This window comes from Schistocerca cancellata, chromosome 3, assembly GCF_023864275.1.
Source record: "Schistocerca cancellata isolate TAMUIC-IGC-003103 chromosome 3, iqSchCanc2.1, whole genome shotgun sequence".
Lineage (NCBI taxonomy): Eukaryota > Metazoa > Arthropoda > Insecta > Orthoptera > Acrididae > Schistocerca > Schistocerca cancellata.
The window spans coordinates 637,275,950-637,286,717 of NC_064628.1; the positions used below are offsets into that span (position 1 = coordinate 637,275,950).

Below are 10,768 nucleotides of genomic sequence, written 5' to 3' on the forward strand. Positions count from 1 at the left end.
ATCAATATATAACTGAAAAGTTACCTACTAAAGGTCTTGACGTCCTAGCGTGCTCTCGAGAGCTTTCATGCATTTAAACACGCAGTCGAGAATTATTAAACTCGTCTGAAATAATTACTCGCTCTACGCCGGAGATGGCTGCTGGCAGTCGTGTAAGACCTTTAGTGTCACGTGCCGTGACGTAGGCACCACAGTTCGTGTTTCTTGTGGGCCTTGGGTACGTCTGAGCTGACTCGCTCGGCTCGGCAGACGAACTGCGTTTCTAGATATGTTAACTCTTAGCTGCGTGTTTATGTACAACGAGGATTGCATCTTCTACTGGAATCCGCTATTATGGATTTTTCCTGTTACTAGTACTACAACGGAACAGACAACTTTACAGACAATTTTCAGTACACACTCCGCTGCAGAGTGAAAATCTCATTCTGGAAACATACCCCAGGCTATGGCTAAGCCAAGTCTCCGCAAATCCTTTCTTTCCGGAGTGCTAGTTCTGCAAGGTTCGCAGGAGAGCTTCTGTAAAGTTTGGAAGGTAGGAGACGTGGTACTCACAGATGTAAAGTTGTGAGGACGGGGCGTGATTCGTGCTTGGGTAGCTCAGATGGTAGAGCACTTGACCGCGGAAGGCAAAGGTCCCGATTTCGAGTCTCGGTCCGGCACACACTTTTAATCTGCCAGGAAGATTCAATTTTGCAGTATTCTGTAATTTAAAGTTTGTGCTCATCGTACATCATGCACGATATAATGGCTTGATTGTTGCACTTAGGCTCTTCTGCTTAACAGTTCTCATTTCATTCAATACGTAGTGCCTCATGCAATCGATAATCACTTTGGCATGATTTTAGTTTTATTGTGCTGCAATAAATTAGTAAAAATATCATAACAATGGCTATAAACGAAAAAATAGCCTCAGGGTCAAGATGCCTGTACTCGCTAAGCAACCCACTCATAAGTAAAGCTTTGTCAATCACCACAAAGATGAAGATATACAACACTATCATCTGCCCCATAGTACTTGACGGTCCAGAAAGCTGGACGCTTACAACGAATGAAAGAGAAAAACTGAATGTTTTAGAAAGAAAAGTAATGAGAAAAATCTGGGAACCTGTGTTGGAGAATGTCGTATGGAGAATTATAGAGAACAATGAAATTTATCAGCTAATGAGGCAACCTGCTATCATCCAGAAATTAAAAAGTAGGACACAGCAATGGGCTGAACATGTGGCTAGAATGGAAAACAACTGAATCACCAAAAAAGCATTTGAAGGAAGTCTCCAGGCTACAAGACCATTGGGCTGACCTCGTACAAGGAGGAAAGATGACACAGAGACGGACATCGCAGCATTAGGAATTTCCGCAGGGTGGAGAGAGACTGCGAGAGATAGAAGGCGGTGGAAGCAGATAGCTGATGCAGCGCGTGGTCTACAGGGCCTTTTGATCGCTGAGGAGAAGAAGAAGAAGAAGGCCTATGGACTTCAGGTCGTTGAGTAATCAGTAAAACTCCATAACAGCGGGGTCCGGTAGATGATGCAATTCTAATTTGTACGTAAATACCCACATACGAGTTAACAGATGCAGAGACGCAGTCTGTCTGCTGAGCTATGTGAGCGGGCCAAGGCTTACTCTCGTGACGTGCGCACCGCGGTCTGTCCTTCTCGTGATCCTCGGATGGTGTCATGTGATGTAGGTGGGGGTTCTTCAATTTCATTGGTCTACGTTCAATCTGTTCGCCCACTGTAATTGAGTGGCGGAATTGTGCGTGCCTATGCAATTTCGGGTGGTGGAGTGTAGAAGCTGGAATAATGGCTGAAGAGAATGATATTTCAGTTGGTACTGAAGAGAAGACTGACGAAAGCAAAAATGAAAAGACTGACGAAAGCAAAAGTGAGGCAGGAAAAGACGCAGTTTCATGTGAGAGTGTAGCAGACAAAGTTGAACCTCCTAAAAATGGCGATCTAAAACTGCTGGAGAAACAAATAATCAGGCAGGTCGAGTATTACTTTGGAGACATCAATCTTCCACGTGACAGGTTCCTCCAGGAGCAAATTAAGCTTGATGGCGGATAGGTGCCTTTAACAGTGATGTTGAACTTCCAACGTCTATAAAATTTAACGAAGGACACAAACATAATTGCAAATGCCTTAGAAAGTCTTCACTTCTTGAGACAAGTGATGATCGCTCTAAAATGTGTAGATCGCCAGACCAGCCGCTACCTGTATGGAATGAAGAACGGCGGAAGGAGCTAATGACTCGCAATCTTTACTTGAAAGGCTTTCCTGTACAGGATACTACTCTTGACAAACTGTTAGACTTCTTTGCGCAGCACTCGACAGTTGAAAATGTTCAGATGCGGTCATACAAGGACAAAGCAACAAATAAATTTGTATTCAAGGGATCAGTGTTTGACACCTTCCCTACTAAAGGAAAAGCTCAAAAATTCTTGAACAAGGAAATAAAATACGATGGGACTGATCTAATCAGGAAATGGCCATCTGTCTATGTAGAAGAAAAGAGAAAAGAACGAGAAGAAGCAAAGGCAAAGAGGAAAGGTGGTGCACAGAATGAGGCTGATAAAAAGCCTCTCCCCAAGGGTGCAATCTTACATCTGAAAGGCCTTACCAGTGATATTTCTCGGGAGCAAATAAATGAGAAACTTTCAGGATATGAGGCAGATGTAGCTTACATTTCTTATGACAAAGGGGAGGAAGAAAGTTGGATCAGACTTCAAGGTGAAAATTCTACAAAAGCTGTCCTTGAAAAAATTGTGGAGTCAACTATAGAAATTGGGAATGTGAAAATTGAAGTGAGAGCACTGGAAGGTGAAGAGGAGGAAGAGTTCCTCAAGAAGACTATGGAAGACATACAGAAGAGGAGATTCCATTACAACCAAAATAAACGTGGCCGAAGAGGTGATGGCAGAGGTGGATTCAGAGGTGACAGGAAAAGGAAACAAACCTCAGCAGATTCTACTGGTGAACCTCCATCGAAAGTAGCAGCAAAAAGTGAATGATGGAAGTGGAATGGACAGAAGAGACAACTAAATAGGTTGATCATATTTAAAGTAACAAACGCGCAAGACTTTTTGCCAGTGTATGTGAGCTGTTTATTTTAGTGCTTTTGTATAATACACGAAACACTTTAAAAATCAGTGTTTTATTGTAATACTAAAAAAAAATTATATCTGTTATTGAAAAAGAAGTGGTCAGCGCGACAGAATATCAATCCTAAAGGCCCGGGTTCTATTCCCGGCTGTGTCGGAGTTTTTGTCTTCTCACGGACTGGGTGTTGTGTTGTCCTAATGATCATCATTTCATCCCCATCGACGCGCAGGTCACTGAAGTGGCGTCAAATCGAAAGAATTGCACCCGGCGAACGGTCTACCCGACGGGAGGCCCTAGTCACAAGACATTTACATTTATTTAAGTTTAGAATATTTGGCATGCTAAATATTATTCTGCACTTTCGTAAAGACTATCCAACGTGCTTTCTCCACACTGTGATGTCAGAAACTCGGCATGCTCAATGTTGAACTTTCGAATGCGCGGCCCGTGCGCCGCCGGCTTAACAATAAGTGTGAGCTGGGACGCGAGACTGGCTGTGAGAGACCAAGTGTGGACTACGGGATGGTGAGTTGAGAGAGGAGGTGGGGGCCCTCTTCGGTGTCTCGCTGTGAGACCAGCACGACTTTAGTTAGGAGCCTGCCGGCAACTGGCACAACGGTACTCGAAAGGCGAGTTAGTGGAGAGAGCGGCGGCCATGTAACCAGCCAGCTGGGCTGAAAGGAGCGGAGGAGAGGAGCGGAGCGGCGCGGCTACCTGCTGCTGCGGCTGCGGCCGCGGCTGACCTTGGGCGCGTGGGAGGCCACAAAGGCCCGCGGCCGGGCCGGCGGCCGGCTCAGCCCGCTCCACGCCGCGCCGCGCTGTCTGGGGCCGAGGAATGCGCCGGCTCGCAGCCGCGGTGGCCGCCGCTGTCGCCGGACACAACACGCGCAAGCCGAAAATCTGTTTTCCCGAACTAATTTCCTCTGTCGTTAACACACGGTCCGGTCACGTTAATGAGACCACCCGTCAAAAGCCTGGATAACCACAGTTTTGCAGCACGGACGTCCAGGGAAAGAGTAGACGAGGTTCTGGGAGGTAACAACAGCGATGTGGATCCATGACGATTCCATTGCCGTGGCCACCAGCGCTAGGTTTCTCGGTTGAGGGTTCAGGGCGCGGACAGGTGGCCGAGGTGGTCCCACAGATTCTCGACTGGCCTTAAATCCGGAAAGTTCGGTGACCAGATGAGTTCGGTTTTCTCATCCTTGTGCTCCTCAAACCATGCACGTATACTGTGAGCTGTGTGACACGTTTCACTGTCCTGCCAAGAGTAAACAAACTGTATTTAGGGCTGAATGTGGTCCTCAAGGGTAGCTATACACCTGTGTTGATCCATTGAGCCTTCCAGAGTGACGAGATCTCCCAGGGAAGGCCACGAAAACATTCTCCAAACCTTAATGCTCCGTCCTCCGGCCTGGACCCTTTCGACGATTGTTGTAGTGCCGTACACGACGAAGACCATTTGGTCCAAAGGAGCAAAACGGGTGAATCATCTGAAGAAGGCACCTGTCGCCGCTCAGCGGACGTCCAGTTGCGCAACTGGTGTACAAATTCCAGGCTTCTTCACCGCTTTAATGGGCAACGGCCTTGCCGCAGTGGATACACCGGCCCCCGTCAGATCACCAAAGTTAAGCGCTGTCGGGCGTGGCCGGCACTTGGATGGGTGACCACTGGGCCACCATGGGCTGTTGCCATTTTTCGGGATGCACTCAGCCTCGTGATGCCAACTGAGGAGCTACTAGACCGCATAGTAGCGGCTCCAGTCAAAGAAAACCATCATAACGACTGGAAAAGCGGTGTGGTGACTACACGCCCCCCCCCCCCTATCCACATCCTCATTTGAGGGTGACACGGTGGTCGGATGATCCCGATGGGCCAGTTGGGTTCGCCTATGTAAAGAGTTAGCACAGGTGCATGACCCGGGCATGTGCTGCCCATAAACAGCAATATTCGCTGAACGCTTATTGAGGAGACACCGTTGGTAGTCCCTTTGTTTACACTGGCGATTACTTGCTCAACAGTTGGCCCGTACACGTCTACACAGCCGTGCTTCACCTCCGTCATCTGCTCCCCATGGTGCACTAGAGTTGTTCGGCGTCAGTTTTGGATAGCGCCGTTTTGCCGGTATGGTTTAACCATGGGGCCACGCGAACAGTTTACGAACTTAGCTGTTTCATAAATGCTTCCACCCTTGTTCCGAATACCAATTATCTTCCATTTTTGGGTATCAGTCACTCCGTTTCCACATTACGGCAACGGCTGCACTGTTTTCCATGTGCCCCCTCCCCCTTCCCCCCTTCGCTCCCCTCCCCCCACCCCCCCGGCCCCTTCATTATCAGTGCTGTAGTCTGCCCTCTGTGATTATTGCACCTTGACGTCGATCATAGGCGGTGGTCAAATGGCTCTAAGCACTATGGGACTTAATATCTGAGATCATCAGTCCCCTAGACATAGAACTACTTAATCCTAACTTAACCTAAGGACATCCATGCCCGAGGCAGGATTAGAACCTGCGACCGTAGCACTCGCGCGGTTCGAGACTGAAGCGTCTAGAACCGCTCGGTCTCCGCGGCCGGCGGCGGTGGTCACATTAATGTGACTGGACCGTGTATATGAATCGCTTACTGCAAAAAGGCAACTAGTCTGAAATTTATAAACGTTTATCCCAAAAATGAAACTCTTTTACCTGATAAAAAGGGCCTGGCAACGCCGTCAATTTTCCGTTTACTGCAGACAGAGAAATAGTCCGGTACATGCTAGTGGAAGGAGCAAAGAAACTATAGAATGGATGGCGTTCTTGAACTCATAAAACATTCCTCAAGAAACGATAGGAAGTTTCCCATTGTTCAAATGAAGGGGGATTCTTTTATCACATACAGTTTCCGATGGCGTACATTCCATAGAATAACATACCTGAACGATGATTCGTACGGCAATGTACCGTAAGTCTTACATATCGTGAGATGACCTTTCCAGCTGAATGCCGCATAGTTTTACGAGCAACTTGATGATGGACACTTTTAGGCTGAGAAAAACTGTAAAACCTTGGCAATTACCTAGCAGTGCTGCCTCTAAATAACAAACAAATGGATGACATCAAGAAATCTTTCCTCTATCCCTTAAGACAAGACGCCGTTTTGGAATTCAGTGATATGATAGCCGACAATAATAGGATCTCTTGATGTAGATGAAGATAAATGAGTAATACAACCGTGCAAAACGTGAAAAATTATTCAAAAACATATAACAAACAGTATTGATTACAACAAAAGACGAATATACGTACAGTTCTATTTTAAAACAAATAACACTAAAATTAATTTGAAAATCCAGTGTACCGCCGAAAGGGATCGTGTTCAACACCAACAACGTCGTTCATCTCTTATCCTTTACGTCATACTTGACTTTCACATGCAAATAATAAAGAAGTATACCTACATGAAGAAATCATAAAAACATTTCAGGAGATAAATTGCATTAAACCCATTTGATTCGCTTTCTTGTCTCTACCGAAAAAAATTAGAAATTTGTGGTAAGGACTATGGGACCAAACTGCTGAGGTCATCGGTCCCTAGGCTTATACACTATTTAATCTAACTTACGCTAAGGACAATACACACCCATGCCCGAGGGAGGACTCTAACCTCAGACGGCCGGAGCCGCCCGGAGCGTGGCAAGACGCCTTAGACCGCGAGGCTACACCACGCGGCCTCTCTACCGTAAAAGTAGAAAATGTGGACATGTTGCCTATCTGCAGTAAGTGGTTCATATTTCGGTCCGTAGCCAGATCAGCATCCCCAGGCGGCGAAACATTTCGATAATACAGTGATACAAAAACATGAGTGGAGCAGCTTTCAACTGCGTTACTAATATTATCTGTTAACGAATTTCTCACTTAGATTGTTGTATAAACAGATGAAGATTATTTCAAATGGCTCGTCCCCTTGCATTCCAGTTGTGGTTGTAGACAGACGTATCAGTCACAACTAACGCTAGACGACGTATCATTATCGTGAAGAAGCACTTTTGGCGCCTAAAAATGATCCAAGTGATTGCACAGGACTTTTACTATTTAATTACATATACTACGAAACACGATCTGAATTAAAGAATTCTTGCCAAGAAGAGGCCACGACAACAAGACAGGAGACAAAACTGTAATTAAATTCCACCGAAGTTCTTGCAGAATAGGAATACTGAGGTTCTTAAAACGAAGACTACAGAATTTCATTTACTTCGTGATTCGTAATAAGCTTCATAAAAAAAGAAAAGAGTAGTTCAATCACCTGGTTTATCTGAAGTGCTTAAAGTCCTTCTTCACCATAATAATTAATCGTCAAGCGCTAGTACACGTCTACTACTACAACTAGAATGGAAGGATGCGACTGATTTGAAAGAACCTTCATTTGTTTACAAAACAAGCTATGTGGGAAATTCATTAAAAAGTAATATTAATATCGTATCTGAAGGCTGCTCCACACATGTATTTGCATCACTATGTAATTAAAAGCTTTCACCATCTATAGATATTACAGCAAATGCCGTCATCTGGCTTTCAGAGGGGGGAGGGGGAGGGGAAGAAGAAGTTGGAATTTCTAAAACCGTCTTGTGATGGCGCTTCTCTGCGCTAAATGTCCAAACGGCTCTAAGCACTATGGGACTTAACATGTGAGGTCATCAGTTCCCTAAAAGTTAGAACTTCTTAAACCTAAACAACCTAAGGACATCACACACATCCATGCCCGAGGCAGGATTCGAACCTGCGACCGTAGCGGTCTCGCGGTTCCAGACTGAAGCGCCTGGAACCGATCAGTCACAGCGGCCGGCCCTCTGTGTGCTAAACCCGGTGGTACCGACGTGACACACACTATTACAAAATCGCCGTCCTTAACCAGTCTTCGAAATCCAAACGTCTTCTCTCTCATCCCACCAAACCAGATGACGACACCTGCCTACGGACCATGATAAATCTCATGAGCAACGTTAAACTTTTGAAGAAAAATTTAAGCTGTGTCCTCGCTAAGAGTAATTCACTTGTTCCGTAAAGTAAGATAACTCAAAAAGGAATAAGCAAAGAAGACGTAAAACAAAGAATTAGATAATCACAACTAATACTCATTACTAAAAGTTTTTTTTTTTTGCTCAAACAGAATAAAGATTGAACTGAGGAAGAACGTGGTAAAGAGTTGCATTTGAAGTGTAGTACTTTATTGCTGAGAAACGTGGACAATATGCGAAACTGAAATGAAAACTCTAGAAGCATTTGAGGTATGATGCTAGAGACGCTTGTTGAAGATGACGTGTACAGAAGAAACACCAATTAGGAAATCCTTCAGTAAATTGGAAAAGAAAGATCCTTTAGAGGACAATCGAGCGAAGAAGGCACAAGTGGATTGGTCGCACAATTCGACAGAACCACTTCCTTGTAAATGTTCTACAAGCAAGTTAGTTAGTTAGTTACATTAAAAGAAAAGATATCCAAAGGAAGGCCGTAACTGGCGTTTTAAAAACATTCTATACATAATGCAGAAGTCTCTAATTACGCAGAAATGAAGTTAGCTTCTAACAGACTCAGAAGGAGACGAGCCCACCAATCGAAAGAGAGATGAAGAAGAAGGGAGAAAGAACAGTCATCCACTCAATCCGAAAAGATAAATACGAGGCTAGGAACTTAAATAGTGGCAACTATTTATTCGCAACCGCAACAAAAGAGTTACATGTTTCCACCTATTACTGTCGTTCAAAGTAGTCATCAGTGTTGTGAAGAACCCGTTGCCAGCGATGTGGAAGGCATAGTATACCGTTAGCAGAGCCCGTTCTGTTGATGGTGCGAATAGTGCGGTATACTGCCTGTCGAATCTCTGGAACAGTTCTGAAACGAATGCCACGAAATAGTTCCTTCATCTTCGGAATCAAATCAAAATCACAGTGACTTAAGTCCGGGGAATATGGTGGATGGTACAGTACTTCCCAGTCCCATCGACCGAACAGAGCAGCCACAGCTTGCGCTGTATGCGCCCGCGCAATGTCGTGCAAAACGATGGGTGGGTTGGGCAGAAAATGTCGCCGCTTCTTCCGCAAAGCTGGTCGCAGGTGATGCTCCAAAAACGAACAGTAATACTGTGCACTGACGGTCTGCCGTAGAGGAAGTTAATGCGTTAGGATAACACCATCACAGTCGTACACGAGAATCACCGTAACTTTCATCATACTGGGGCTCTGACGCACTTTCCACTTCCGCGGCGACCCATAATGACGCCATTGGTTGGTTTGGTTTTTCAGTTTTGGCTCGTACGATGTGGCCCATGTCTCATCCAGTGTTACGATACGGCGTAAGAAAGCCTCTCCTTCTTGCTCATAGCGCGCCAAGTGCGTCTGAGCAGCGTCGTAACGCATCCATTTCTGCATTTCCGAAAAGTTACGCGGAACCCATCGTGAAGCAATTTTTCGCATACCTAGGCGTTCCTTCAGGATGCGAAGCACAGTCGTATTCGCTAACCCGGTTTCGCGGGCTCACGAATCGTATGGCGTCGATCACTGTCTACTAACGCGGCAACAGCGTGCACTTCTTCAGAGACGCTGGGACGACCTGCCCGATGCATGTCTACCACAGTTTGCAGACCTTCGTTGAAGGCTTTTACCCAACGTGCAACTGTTCTGTACGGCAATGCCGATTCCCCACACGCCTCTTGAAGACCTTGATGATACTGCCGTGCTTTACGACCTCTGGCACACTCAATCTTGATCCAACTCCGTTGTTCCTGTTTCGAAAACATAGTGACACCGTTACGTTAGACCACTCGCTCACAAGTAACTGTGTTTCCCTCGATTGTGCGACGTGGGACGGGCAAGTCCATTTGCTCGGTGGTAAGGTAGGTATATGAACAACGTTTGCTATCAGCGACAATAGTAGATTCCATTGCATAGTGCCTCCACAGCAGTGTTGCCACTATTCCAACCTACGTATCTGGTTGTTTCACCAGCTCCATCAACGTGTCGATTACGTTAGTAAAACGTATTCTTTGGTCCATGACCAAAGTTACGGAGCAAGTTCACTGATAGCAACAACCGTAAGACGCTTTAGGTTCTGAAGAAGAGCTCTCTACTTGAAGACGCGCTCAAGAAAATTCGTCCTGGCGCGTCTGTTCCACCAAGAATACTTATAATGCTAAAATAGACCGACGTTTCATCCGAGTTGTTGCGGTTTTTATCAGGACAAAGATAGAATGGTTTCTCTGATAGGCAGATTTGCCGCCCTTTTGAGTTTGGGCCATCGCCGGAAGCACAGGAAGATAGATGTGAGACTGTTGCTTCCCTGCCTATACTGGGGGCGTGTCCTCCAAAATTGAAAGTTTAAAAAATTTTAATATCAAGACTTTATTCACTCCCCGTTCAAGACTAAACCGATCCTTGGCTCTTTTGAAGGATGATGTGGGACTGAGGAAGCCTGGCGTGCGTAAATTTCTGTGTCGCCGTCGCAAAGATGACATAATTCTGAAGATTCGTACGGTCCAAGATGGTGTACAGAACATAGAGACTTCAACAACTGGAAAAATCCGCAGTTGCCAAGCACTGGATAAAATATGAGGACACACGGAAAATTGCTGGTGCGTTTCGGTTTCGGGAGCGTGTTCTTAAGGAGGTGACAGAGTGTATTAGCAGATTCA

The 10,768-nt window shown here is 45.7% G+C and overlaps 1 pseudogene; it reads left to right on the forward strand.

Moving 5' to 3' along the window:
- The first annotated feature begins 1,755 nt into the window (after positions 1–1,755).
- LOC126176894 (la protein homolog) lies at positions 1,756–3,115 on the forward strand (annotated as a pseudogene).
- The last annotated feature ends 7,653 nt before the right edge of the window (positions 3,116–10,768 follow it).